General features: G+C 48.9%; 1 protein-coding gene across 1 annotated transcript in view; it reads left to right on the forward strand.

The window, feature by feature from the left end:
• TEX26 (testis expressed 26) overlaps window positions 1-13586 on the forward strand; it is a 188925-nt gene that overhangs the window by 149987 nt on the left and 25352 nt on the right. Inside the window, exons 20-23 of the mRNA XM_067016805.1 lie at window positions 2755-3800; window positions 5157-5439; window positions 8497-8722; window positions 9463-9599. The gene's annotated coding sequence lies outside the window, so the exon portion shown is untranslated. The remainder of the gene's footprint in view (window positions 1-2754; window positions 3801-5156; window positions 5440-8496; window positions 8723-9462; window positions 9600-13586) is intronic.

The raw sequence follows: 13586 nt of genomic DNA on the forward strand, positions 1-13586 counted from the left end.
AGCAATGAGAGAGTACTATACTTTTAGTTTTTTTATAATTTCCCCCAAGCTTTAACAGTTGTCTCATGTATTCTCAATTCTACATGACCCTTAATCTAGTCTTTTCCAAGTACTCATCTTAGTTTTCACAAAGTTCTTTCACACTAATTTTACCAATTTTCATTTTGTTTAAATACATTTATAATCACAATAAAATGTACAACTGGCACACACACAAGTTTGGGAACAAATACGGCTGATTCTTGTTAATTATACCACTCAACCCCTCGGCCACTGGGAGCAGAAGTGCCATCTACCAGACGTGAACGTCTAGAACGTTCTGTGGGCATTTGGCAGGGTGTTTACAGACAGTCAGTCAATCCATCAGTTCAGTTAAGAGAGCGTCTACCACACGTGATCCTTTGAGCAACACGGATTCCCTGGAAGTCAGATCGGTGCTTTCCCCGGCAGCGTGGCTGTAGCACCGAGGACGGGGGCGGAGAAAGTGCGAAGGAGGAAGGCGATGCCCTTGGCATTAGTCTACCCAGGTTAGTGTTACCTCACCTGTATCACCTCAGTGGGGCCCATCCTCCCGCAATAGCACAGGCCTCATTCAATGTCAACCACTCTCGAGGGTCTTCCAGCAAGGGCCACTGCTGACATCAAGGTAGGGAATTGCGACGTCACTTTGTTCGTTCTCACAGCCTCCTGGGGACGCACTGCTTGTTATCTCCACATACAGACGCTTAGGGGGATTTGTGATTTGCCCAAAGTCCAGTCACTGGTCAGTGGTACGGTAGGAACATGGTCCCACCCTCCGTCCATTCCCCAACAGTGAGAGGACCGGGACTTGGAGAAGGGCTTTTGTTTGAGCATCGGAAGGAAAGAAGTAGAAGCTATTGGCAACGGGCAGGTCATTGTGGAATCAGGAATCCTCCCCAGAATGCAGGCCTGAGTGATGGTGCCGGCGTTACTTTCTGAGACACACGATGGCTGAGGTTCCTTAAGTGGAAAGGGGTGGAGAGGTGGCCAGGAGTAGGCACTTCTCAGGCTGTGCAGGGTAAAGTGAGGCCGGAAGGCAGACTGGGAAACCATGTCCAGAGACACGGCGCCAGGAGGCCAGAGGGTGGCGGGGTCTGTGCCTGGAGCGCGGGGGGCTGGAGACACCGCTGGGCTCCCCAAGACACAGCGGGTGCTGACCTGACGGAGTGGGGTTGCAGGAGAGGCCAGAGGCTCGGCAATCGGACGGAGAGCCACGCCTTAGAGACAAACCCCCCGCGCTCCAGCAAAGGTTAAGATTCCTCGTAGCCCTGATAGATCAAGTACGTGCAGATTCGGGCTCAAGGTTTGTGCTGGAAATTGTCAGCAAAAGTTTGTTCGACATTTACGCTGCGCTCTTTGTTGAGTCCTCTCTGCTGGGCATAGGGCTGCGATGCAACACTGGGATACAGCTGGGGATGAGGAGGAGCCTGCACCCCAAGGAGCTATGCTTGGTGGGGGCAGAGGGGTCTCTGGGCTCCGTCCCTTCTCCGCCTGGCTCTCCCCTGAAAGGGTGCCGAGCGCTGTGGAAGGACCAGCCGCGGCGGTCGACGCGGGGCTTCCTGGAGGACAGGAATTCATACTCAGACCTGGAAGATGGGTGGGACACAGCCGTTTCAAAGGGAACATTAGGAGGAGGAAGGGGGCTTCCCTGGTGGCGCAGTGGTTGAGAGTCCGCCTGCCGATGCAGGAGACACAGGTTCGTGCCCCGGTCCGGGAGGATCCCACGTGCCGCGGAGCGGGTGGGCCCGTGAGCCGTGGCCGCTGAGCCTGCGCGTCCGGAGCCTGTGCTCCGCAATGGGAGAGGCCACAACAGTGAGAGGCCCGCGTACCACAAAAAAAAAAAAAAAAAAAAAAAGGAGGAAGGGCTGCTAGAACACAGATGAGCCATGAGGACGTTATGCTCAGTGAAATAAGCTAATTGTAAAAGGACAAATGCTGTGATTCCACTTGCATGGGTTCCTAGAGTCGTCAAATTCCCTGAAAGGAGAATGGTGGTTGCCAGAGGCTGGGGGAGAGGGGAAGGAGTTCTTTTTTTATCGGGTACAGAGTTTCAGTTCTGCAAGATGACAAGACTTCCAGGGATGGACAGTGGTGACGGTTGCACGGAGATGGGAACGGACTTAATGTCACAGAGCTGTACACTTATTAAAGTGGCTAAGATGGAAAATTTTATGTTATGTGTGTTTTGCCACAATTAAAAATTAAAGAGAGCAAGAGAGGGAACTCCCTGGTGGTCCGGTGTTTGGGACTCCGCGCTTTCACTGCCAAGGGCACGGGTTCAATCCCTGGTCAGGGAGCTAAGATCCCGCAAGCTGCACAGCGCAGCAAAAATCAAATAATAATAATAATAATAATAAAGAGAGAGAGAGAAAGAGGGAAATAAAGGAGGAGCGTGAGGCAAGGCCCCAGGCAAGGCAGAAAAGGGACGTTCTGGGAACTGTTGAGTTTGGTTAGCACAGAGCTGGGGGGAGGTGACAGCGGCAACGTCTCGGCCCCGGAAGGAAGGCGTTTGAGGCACGGGAGGAGCTGGCTTCCCAAGGTGGTCAGAAATGAACAGGAGCGCAGAGGTGGTGACGGAGGGTCAAGTAGAAAGGATGAGCGTATACATGTCTCTGCTAGGGGACCACGTGCTATGATGACAGGGCTCCATCCGGGGCTTACGCGTAAACAGGAGGTAGCAGTGAGCCACCAGGTGCCCCAGGAATCCACGCTCACCTGGTTCTTTTCTTCCAGGCCGCCCCTGGAGCGGAGCAAGCCTTCCCCGGGCGGGGCACCTGCGCCGGGGGTACCAGCATCACCAGCTCCTCCGGTGCCACAAGGTTACCCGCGTGTCGGCTGTCAGGGAGAAGCCGCGTTTGTCCATCCTCGGCTCAGGTTGACGTCATTTAGATTTTCTTACACAAGAAAAAGGAGGACGTGAAGCCGCGCGGAGAGGAATACTGATCACACAGCAGTTTCCTTGTCCGAGTTCTGAAGAAATCAGGCTGCTATTTTCTTTTCTTGGCAAATCCTTCTCCCCCGGTTAATCAGAAAGTCTGACTGAGATTAAGCTTTGCCCCACAGGGGCAAGAAAAGAAAGAAACAAGAAATGATTTCAGCTAACGTGGGCTTCTTCCCAAAGCAGCTAGAGCTTGGATTTAAGAAAACAAATCGGATTTGAGGTTTTTCTTCCTCGGAATCCTTTATTCCATTGAGTGAAGATTGCACAGGGCCGATGGGTCCTAAAGCAGCGCCACAGAAGCCCAAATATCACAACGGTGGCTGCCCACGGCTGGGCCTAGGGCAGCGGGAGAGAGAAGGGAGGTGTCGGTAAAGAAATAGCGGACGGTTTCGAAAGTCTGCTTTGTGCCAGGCAAGCTTTGGTTAAGCCCTCAGATGGATGATCCTCTCACTTACTCCTAAGAGCATCCCTAGGGGTGGATGCTGTTATAGTGCCATTTCGCCGACAAGGACACTGAGGCTCCAGGAAGCTAAGTGACTTGCCCATGGTTCACAGTTAAGTAAAGGCACAGGGAAATCAGAGCCCACACTCCTAACTACCAACAGCAGTGACTCTCAGAAAAGAGGGAACAAAATCAGAAGGCCAGTGGGCCTCTCCCTTCCAAGCATGGCCCTAGAGCAGTCCTTTAAAAGCTGTAGGCCATCTCAGAGGTCCCAACAATAGCAGAAGAAGAATTACAATGCAGCTGCCGGTTACAGAGCACCCACTGTGCTAATCTCTTCATGGACATCATTTAAGCCTCAAAGCAGCCTCGAGAGGCGACATCCCTACTTTACAGGTGAGAAAACCGGTTCTCAGAGAAATTAAATATTTTGCCCAAAGTCATACAGCAAAGGGGAAAAAAACCCCTCAAAATTCGAACCTCACTTTGGCCCCAAACACTGGGTTATTCATCTCTGCCTCTGACTCAGAGCCATCATCTTACAAAGACCTTGCGGTAAAGAGAGCCCACGCTGCAAAGCTAGGAAGTCTCCCGACACCCCCGGTCCAGCACTTTCTAAGAACAGCTCACCCCTTCTCGAGTCAGCCCGTGACCAGTATCCTTCCCAGAGGGGCGAGAGGGCGCTGGTCATGCTCCTTCCACGGGGCTGGGGGTCTGCAGGACCAAGGAGAAAGCGTCCCCCCAAGGGCTGCACCCCCTTCTAGACCATGCTGCAGGTCCCAGGACCTGGAGATCCTGTGCCCAGGTGGCCACGGGTCAAGGTTCAGAGCCTGTGCAGCTTCCCCGGGATCTGTTCGTCCACAGGGGGGACCCCACGGTCCCAGCCCCTCGAGGTGGCTAAGCGGCGGTGTTTGCAGGGCGCAGACAGATACGGGACATGCTGGCTGGGGGAGCGTGGATAAGCACGTTGCAGACCTTGGGGTGCAGGGAGAAGGAGGGCAAGCCAGGGGCTGGGAGCCAGGGCCCGGCTCTCCCCACTTGGCCACATTCACCACCCATCTAAGAGGACACCAAGAATTCTGCATCCAAACCGGCCTTCCGGGGCCTTGCGGAGTGGCCAAGGTAGGAAGACAAACGCTCACCATGTGTTAAATATTGTATTTCACAGTTTGTTAACTTGATACTTAACTTTTAAAAGCCGGGCCTCCATTTGCACTCTTGCCCTGGACCCCCCAAATATTAGGGGTGAGCCTGCCCTGACTTCCTTTTCACTGTGCAGACTCCTCTAACTCCACACGTCAAGGCCCCAGGGGCCTCAATCCCTCGTCACGCACCATGCTTGCCAAGAAGGCCGGATCCTCACCAGGCACTTTTCAGGAGCCCTGCCCTCACCTCCACCATGGCTGACATTCCACACGTGTCTGAACTGTCAGCAGCTCCACGGGAGAGGCTGCTCTGCTACCGAGTTAAATTGTATGATTTCCCCCCAGGATTTCTCTGACCCAGCCAGCCAGAGACCCAGACCTGGGCACCTCCAGCTCGTGCTTGTGCAGAATGCTCGCATCAGTGAGGACTTACCCATGAGGAAATCAAAGTTAAACAAGCTTAGGCAAAAAGAAGTCTATTGGCTCCTAGAACTGTGGGAAAACTATGACCAGGAACCTAAAAACCCCATCAGGACTGTCCTTCCAGCTCTTGCCCCTGTAGTGCTGCCTGTTCTCTCTGTGCAGACCAGTTTCCTCTGTGTTGCAGGAAGCATGGCCACAGCAGTCTTCAGGTTTAATCTGCAGCTGTAGCTCCAGAGAGAGAGATGGACTTCGAGTTCTCTTGGGTTCCAAGTCCCAAATCCCTAGCAAAGGGATTTGCTGACAAATCTTGGGTCAGCACTTACCTCGGCCCAACCAACTGAAGTCTGGGGCTGGGTCCTTCAAAAATGGCTGTTCTCCTAGAGCCACCGAGATGCAAAGGCCCTGTGGTCACTGTCACCGGGAGAAGAGGAGGACGCTAGGCACACAGACAATCCTCTGCATGTCCCGTAAGGTCTACGATCGAGTCCCATTGCCTCAAACTATCAGACTGTGCCTGTCTGTCTGCCTGCCTTCGCCTTCCCCCACCCCTCCTTCCCTCCCCACTTCTCCTTCCTTCCTTCCTGACCTGGGTTTGATTCCTGAGTTTTCTCCTTCCCGCTGAATCCAGGCTCCAGTGGCAGAGAGGGAACCCGGTCCCAGCTCTGCTGCCAACTTGCTGACGGGCCAGAGCATATTATTGCTTTATTCCCTGGGCCTTTATTTCCTCAGCTGTTAAAAAGGGAGTGGGGAGCGCTTTGCTCCCCAAACAGGCTTCCCCGCCTCTGTTTCTAGGCCTTTGAGCAGTCAGCCTAACTTGTCCAGACCTCTTTTTCCACCCTGCTTTCTATAAACCTTTCAACAGTGCATTTCTCTCTATCTTAATTGAGTATTCATTTCCAATCCTTGATTTTTGGACCAAACATTTAGAGTTTAATCCTCGGGGTCCCAGCCTGCCTACTTGGTCCTGTTTTAAACTGGGAGCTCTGCATTAGCGTCATGTTGCTGAGGGCAGTGTTCTCTCTGTTAACTAATCCCTTGAGGAGATGAGGCCATTATAGGAAGTCAGCAGTGTTGAGAACAAAACCCATCTTATAAGTCAAGCCAAGCAGGGTTCCAGATACTTCCAGGTGCCCCCTTCCAGTTGGCCTGGCCTGGTTAGAAGAAAACGGGGCCAAGTCGTGAAACATCTGACTTTTCTCGACCTGGCCCCTGAGTTCCGTCCTCCTACCCAGATCTGCCCCACAGGGTCTGTGAGCCTGACGGCCGTGGGGTGTAAGTGACTGGCCATCACTCGTGAAGGCCAGTCAGGACCCCGGTCTCTCATCGGTGGATTAGAGCATGAGGCTGTCTTCTCTCCTCTTGCCTGGGCAACCCAAAGGAGCACGGCTGGGCTAAGCCTCAGGACACAAGTTGTTTGTTTCCTTAGGATGCTTTGGTAGAAAATAGGGGCCCATCAAGGAGGGACTGCGGCCTTTTCTCCACTTCAGGTGCTCAGGGGGAGGCTGGCTACAGCTCCTGGAAGCCTGGTCAGGTCCCTCTGAGACTCAGGGTGGAGCCAGGATCATGCTTCTAGACCCTGGAGGCCACTCTGTGCTTCTTGAATCCTGACTACCTGGGGTCCCTCCCTGAGGCCGTCCTCTACCCGCCATCCCTCACACCAGCCCCCGCCCTTGCTGAGCTCAGGTGAAACCTGGGTCCCCCCTCCCCTCGCTTTCAAGATTCCCCAAGAGAATATTTTGTAGTTTATCTGCTAGTCTGAAATAATTGGGGTGGTTTGACATGTCATACCTTCCCTGACCTCCCATCCTGAAACGCACCGATCAGCCTCCCCCCTTGCTTCTCCCTCCTGCTCGTGGGGACTCTCACGAAGACGATGTCATTTGTGTGCACCTTTGTCACCATCAGAGGTAATACTAAAGGCTTAACGTTGCACCTTACTCGTTTAATTTTCCTGGACCAAAACAAAGCAAGCATATTTTATCTGGGAGATTTCTCTCTGGTGAAGCAGAGACAGGAAAAAATTGCAAGATGCAGGCAATACTTTTTTTCATTCACTGTGGAGCCCTGATGGGCTGAATCCCAGTCAGCCACAGACAGCAAAGCTCTAATCCCCAGAAGCTGTGAATGTGACCCTATTGGGAAGTGGGTCTTTGCAGATGGGATTAAGTTCAGCATCGTGACATAAGGAGATAACCATGGATTTGGGGGGTGGGTCCTAAATGCCATCACAATGGTCTTTATGAGACGCAAAAGGAGATGACAGGGGCACACAAGGGAAAGGGTGAGGGAGAAACAGAAGAAGATGCGCCCGCGAGCCCAGGAAAGCCTGGAGCTCCCAGGAGCTGGAGGCCGCAAGGGAGGATTCTCCCCGAGAGCTCTCAGAGGGAGCCCGGCCCTGTCAACAACTTGATTTCAGACATTTGGCCTCCAGATCTATAAGAGAATAAATTTCTGTTGTTTTAAGCCACCCAGTTTATGTTTACTAGTTACACCAGCCTCAGGAAATGAATACAGACACTATGGTTTCTAGAATGGGGCATGGTTTTCCTTCTCAAGAATGTGGGATCTGGGACTTCCCCAGTGGTCCGGTGGGTAGGACTCCGGTCTCCCAATGCAGGGGGCCTGGGTTGGGGCCCGGGTTTGATCCCTGGTCAGGGAACTAGAACCCACATGCCACAACTAAAGATCCCATGTGCCACAACTAAGACAGGGGCAGCCTAAATAAATAAACAGATGTTTGTTTGTTTGTTTGTTTTTTTTTGCTATATGCGGGCCTCTCACTGCTGTGGCCTCTCCCGTTGCGGAGCACAGGCTCCGGACGCGCAGGCCCAGCGGCCATGGCTCACGGGCCCAGCCGCTCCGCGGCATGTGGGATCTTCCCGGACCAGGGCACGAACCCGTGACCCCTGCATCGGCAGGCGGACTCTCAACCACTGCGCCACCAGGGAAGCCCAACAGATGTTTTTAATTGAAAAGAAAGTGGGATCTGGCCAGCAACTGTCCATTAATTATTTCATTTCTTCATTTAGTTAACATCTCATCTATGTATCAGACTCTATGCTAAGCTCTGGGGACACAGATGGGATTAAGAAACTGTTACTGTCCTCAAGGAGTACACAGTGCAGTAGGAGAAAGAAATATAAAGAGATCACTATAAATGCTTTAAATACAACAGGAGAGACATAAAGGGAGCTCCCTAGGGGGAGCTAATGGATGTTGTCAGGAAGTTTGGCCAAGATTCCCGGGGAGGCTTGGGCAGGGAAAATACAGGGCAGGGCCATGGAGGTGCGGCGGGCGGTGGCGGCGGCGGCGGCGGCGGTGGCGGTGGCGGTGGCGGTGGCGGTGGTGGTGTGTGTGTATGTGTGTGTGTGTGTGTGTGTGTACTCTTCTGGGAGCTGCAGCCCCCTGCACTCTACCCCTGGCTTGAATGGAAGTGGCCGAGCTCTTACAGAGCTCACTCCAGGGCATACTTTTGTCCTCAGGAGGGCACCCATCACAAGTCTTCTCCGGCCTCTTTGACACAGGGAGACGTGTGTCCGCACATCTGCTGGGGGCTTCCCGCCCTGCCCAGGAAGCAAGACTTCAGCAAGGACGGTGGAGAAGGGCATGGGGCTTTGTGTCCTGTATCCTGCGAACTCTTTAATCACATGCCGTCAACTGAGAGGCCTGGTTAGTGCTGTGAAGACGTTGCCCCCTCCTGAGGACCCAGGACTGCTGGGCAGAGGAATTCCAGCCAGACAACCACTCCTGGTGAGTGTGACCAGATCTCATCACTGTGTGTGGAGGGTGTATAGACCAATTATGCGCGGGACACACACTTACGTGCCATTAAAACGTAGCGACTTAAAGTAGAGATCTCCTCATCTGGTTTTTAAAAAATAATTTTAAAATTTTTTCATTTTATATTGGAGTATAGCTGATTAACAATGTTGTGTTAGTCTCAGGTGTACAGCAAGTGATTCAGTGATACGTATGCATGTATCTATTCTTTTTCAAATTCTTTTCCCATGTAGGTTATTACAGAAAATCGAGCAGAGTTCCCTGAGCTCTACAGTAAGTCCTTGTTGGTCTAGATTTTATTTTTGTGGCTGTTAAGCATAGGGACTGCTTATGCCTGGACGTGTGTTGCATACTAATGGAAGAAAGTTTATGAGCCTATCACTAGATCGCCCCAGTAGCTTTTATAAAGATGTAGTTTAATAAGTACATTCTCCGAAATTTATATAAATTTATACAAAGCCACATTTAATGCTGCTTTTTTTTTTTTGGATATGTGGATACAAGTCTATCAAAAATTACTTGACTGGTAAGGAGCCATCTTCCAATTCCTCTAAAAAAGCTATCCTTCAGGCAAAACGCTTATGTATAGTATTGCTGTAAAATGCCCCAAATTCTCAAACAAAACTTACACCATTTAAAAAGCGTTAGGCAGATTATGACAACCAAATGAAGCATATAATCCTTGATTGTATCTTGAATTCGAAAAATAGCTGTACAGGACGTTTGGGGGACGCTGGACCTGATAATACCATAGTGCCTACAGGAGGGCTCTTGGATGTGATGACGGACTTCCCGCTGGGAAGAGGAGGTCCCTGTGCCGAGAAGCGTCGTGGTGAAGATGCAGGGGGTGAGTGTTGCAGCGATTGGTCCTGTGTTCATTGCACTATGCTTTCAACTTTTCTAAATTAAGAGGTGGGTGGGGCATTTAAAAAAAAAAAAAAGAATGCTACTCTGGGACTGTTGTTGTTTGAAGGGAAAAGGATATTATTAAAACGACTCTTTCAGAGAGGCTTTCTACATTAGTAAACAAGACAATTCACCAATTCTGACAATCACCACATCTTTGGAACTGGGAAGGTAGTGTTCTCTGCTTATGGACTGTCAAGTCGAGATTCTCCAGAGATGTTTCTGGCCCCATCTGGCTTTCAGAACATTCCCGGCCGGGAAGTGGTTAGCAAAGAGGTAGCCCTGGGCAATGAAAGCAGACGCTGAGTTTCCACTAAACCCATAGTGGCTGGTTCATTCACGGAGCTGGAAGAAAGGCATGATCTGACTTCCTGTGTCTATTTAAAAAGCCACACTTTCCACAGAAAACATGAAAGGGAAGAAATTTTTTAAAAAATCAGTGTGTTTGTGTGTGTGTAGTGTTGGGAGGTGAGGATTAAACAGGATACACTGACGGCAGAGAAGGAAACTAGCAAGGAGACAGACGATGAAGCCCTTCAGTTATCGTTAACGGAGGCCTTCACTGGGTGTCTGCTCTGTGCCAGCATCACCAAACAACACTTCTTGGGTACTTAGTCCTTTAATGCTCACAACTACTTTGTGGAGGGACAAACCCACCTTAACAGAGGAAACTGGCCAGGGGAGGTCAATGCCAAGGCCATGCCGATCGTAAAACGTGGAGCCGGAATGCAAACCCACGTATGTTTGACAGAAAAGCCACGCAAGCACTTACTTTACTATCAGTAAAGCCCCCAGCTCAGCTGAAGCTGGGACTCAGTACAGAGGGGGTCGTTCCCCAATTCTCTGTACTTTACTTAGTTTTAATAATAAAAGACAAAAGCACATTTGTGGAAACCTCTGGGATGGAGCGTGTGTTCGTGCAGAGGTTGTTGAGGTGAGGGGTGCTGAACATGTACAGGTATAGCCAGTGAGAAAAGGCTAAGTACAGAAAAATGTAAATGGGTGAGCATGTCTCAGTTTATCTGATACATAATATACACAGATACACAAAATGTATACAGATACACAAAATGCATCTGTAGATACAGATACATCTGTACAGGGATGCTGGTAAACATTCTTCAGTGTACAGGATGGCCCACCACAATTACCCAGCCCATACAAACTACTATGTATAAAATAAAGAAGCCACAAGGATACCTTGTACAGCACAGGGAATACAGCCAAAATGTTGTAATAACTTTAAATGGAGTACAACCTATAAAATTTTTGAATCACTATGTTGTACACCTGAAACTAATATAATATTGTAATCAACTATATTTTAATTAAAAAATTCAAGTAGGGACTTCCCTGGCAGTCCAGTGGTTGGGACTCTGCGCCTCCACTGCAGGCAGCACAGGTTTGATCCCTGGTTGGGGAACTAAGATCGGCAAGTCGCACAGACAAAAAAAAAAATTCCAGTAAAAAATCCACGATGAACAAAATATCAAATTTTTACATAGAAACAATGTGTTAAATTTAAAAAAAAATTATCCAGCCCAAAATGTCACTAGAACTAAGGTTGAGAAACCCTGCCTTAGAGGAATCCACAACATCAGAGACAGACTCGGTCAGTTATGTTCTATAGATTTGGATAAGGAAATGGAGATTCGAAAAGTTAGATGATGAGGCTAAAAAACCACAGTGCTGGGGCAGAGTGGCGGGGCGCACAGTTTGGACCCTTGGATAAGAAACCAGATCTTCTCCTACCCCAAAATGTGCTCTTTCCACTATACCGTACTACCACCGGTCCTTAAGCAGAACAATTCTAGGAAAGTAAAACCACAAGTTACTAGAAAAGCTAAATTTATCCTAAAGTTTTCAGTTATGCTACACATGCTTATATTGTTTAAAAACTATATGCAGGGCTTCCCTGGTGGCGCAGTGGTTGAGATCCGCCTGCCGATGCAGGAGACACGGGTTCGTGCCCTGGTCCGGGAAGATCCCACATACTGCGGAGCAACTAAGCCCGTGAGCCATGGCCACTAGGCCTGTGCGTCCGGAGCCTGTGCTCCACAACGGGAGAGGCCACAACAGTGAGAGGCCTGCATACCGCAAAAAAAAAAAAAAAAAACTATATGCAAATAGACTCAAAAATAACTAATTTTGACTGGTTGTCTTTTAGGAAGTACCCAGAGCTAGCAAAGTTAGACCACTACCACAGAACCATCGCACCTCTGCTGCGGCCAAGTAGCAACAGCATAGGGAAACTTCCTCATCTTCCTGCCCACCAGGGGAGCTTAACCAAACCAAACCTACTCAATACTTTGAGAAAAGAAATCTCTCTCCAAATATCAAGACTCAGTCTCCCCCATAAAAGTATGACACAACTGTTTTGTGCTATGATTACATATAGTGAGACATTCCTCCACAACAAATACCACGAGCAAGACAGAAGTCTGGATATACATAAACTGACAAGTGGTAACAGGGGAAAATACCTTGAAAGCTGCTGATAAAAGCGTGTGGTTACTGATCACATCAACTGAATGTGAAATGTGTCTTTTGGCCTTTCAGAAAGTAACTCTCCATAGGCTATTTTGGAGACGGGCATATTACACTTCTTTCTGATGAGGGATCAAGGACAAATAGAAATTGAGTCAACTTTGGGGATTTTACCCAAGAGATAAAGTTAATTGTTGCTCAGGCTTTACCAGTCAGTGTTCATGATGAACTAGAAAAAAGGTTTAATTTTCAAAGTTCAATTAATAAAATGACTATAGACATTTTTGGAAATATTGTCATAACGTGACAACCTAAGGGAAAATTAAATACAAAATTCAGTCTTTTGTGAAACAGCATTTATCCAAACTGGTCCATGTCCTGAGGATTCTAGGTGATTACTAGATATGATATTAAAATGTATTATAAAATAGTCAAATGACAATGTGTTCTCACATATCCAAAATGCAATTCTGAGGGCTGCAAACTATAGTCAGTTGAGCCATTTTTTGAAATTCTACTTTACCTTTACAGAAAAGTGATGCTACAGAAAATTTCTAACCCTGAATAGGAAACAAACTGATTTAGGCCAGATTGATACTTCCCCCATTATCATCAGGTGCTATTTTGGGGTAGAAGAAAAAAAAAAGTTTTCCCATTCATACTTTTAAAAATCTTTGGGTTTTATGAGCTTCCTGATTGTACACAGAACACCGTCTTCTCCTCTCTAAGGGTACATGTATACCCATTGAATACCGTGTGCGTTAAGAGAACATAAGAAAAACCATAAAAACCCAGAGACAGATTACACTTAAATGTAAGGCTTCCAGATGGCAAAGGTCAAAGATATTACAAAGTGGGAAAAGGTTGACCACCTGGCAAATGGTTAGGATCCTTCTAAGAACATTTTATACAAAAACCAATATTCAAACATTACAAACGAGAATTGATAAAATACTCAATTCATGAAACACTAACAGGCAAATGTGAAGTGTTGAAGCGCGCACCACACAAATGAAGACGCGATGCTTAAAGCAGAACGGTTGTCTGGACTGTGGGCTTTACGCTCTGAGTGACTCGAGCGCCCAGGTGTGTCCCCAACTGATAGATTTCCTGTGCGGTCTTGTAAATTACTGAACCTCGTGGGTGGTTCTGAGACTCAAACCATGTGAAGTACCTGGTACAGAGCAGCTCAACAGGAGTTATTATAATAGACTGGCAACAGGGAAAAGATGAACACACACCCCGCCGGTGAGGGAGGTAACTGCTGCACATTGGTGGGCAGTAATTGCTCCTCACTTCCCACCCTAAGTACGCAGGCCTTCTCCCCAACGCTGCTTCAGTTTTGTCCTGAGACAAGATTCACTGCAGCATTCTCTAGAATATGAGAAACACCTAAAGCCCACCAACGTTGGGACTGGCTGAAGTATTTTTATGCATTAAT

Source organism: Kogia breviceps, chromosome 16 (genome assembly GCF_026419965.1).
Source record: "Kogia breviceps isolate mKogBre1 chromosome 16, mKogBre1 haplotype 1, whole genome shotgun sequence".
In the NCBI taxonomy this organism is placed as follows: Eukaryota; Metazoa; Chordata; class Mammalia; order Artiodactyla; family Physeteridae; genus Kogia; species Kogia breviceps.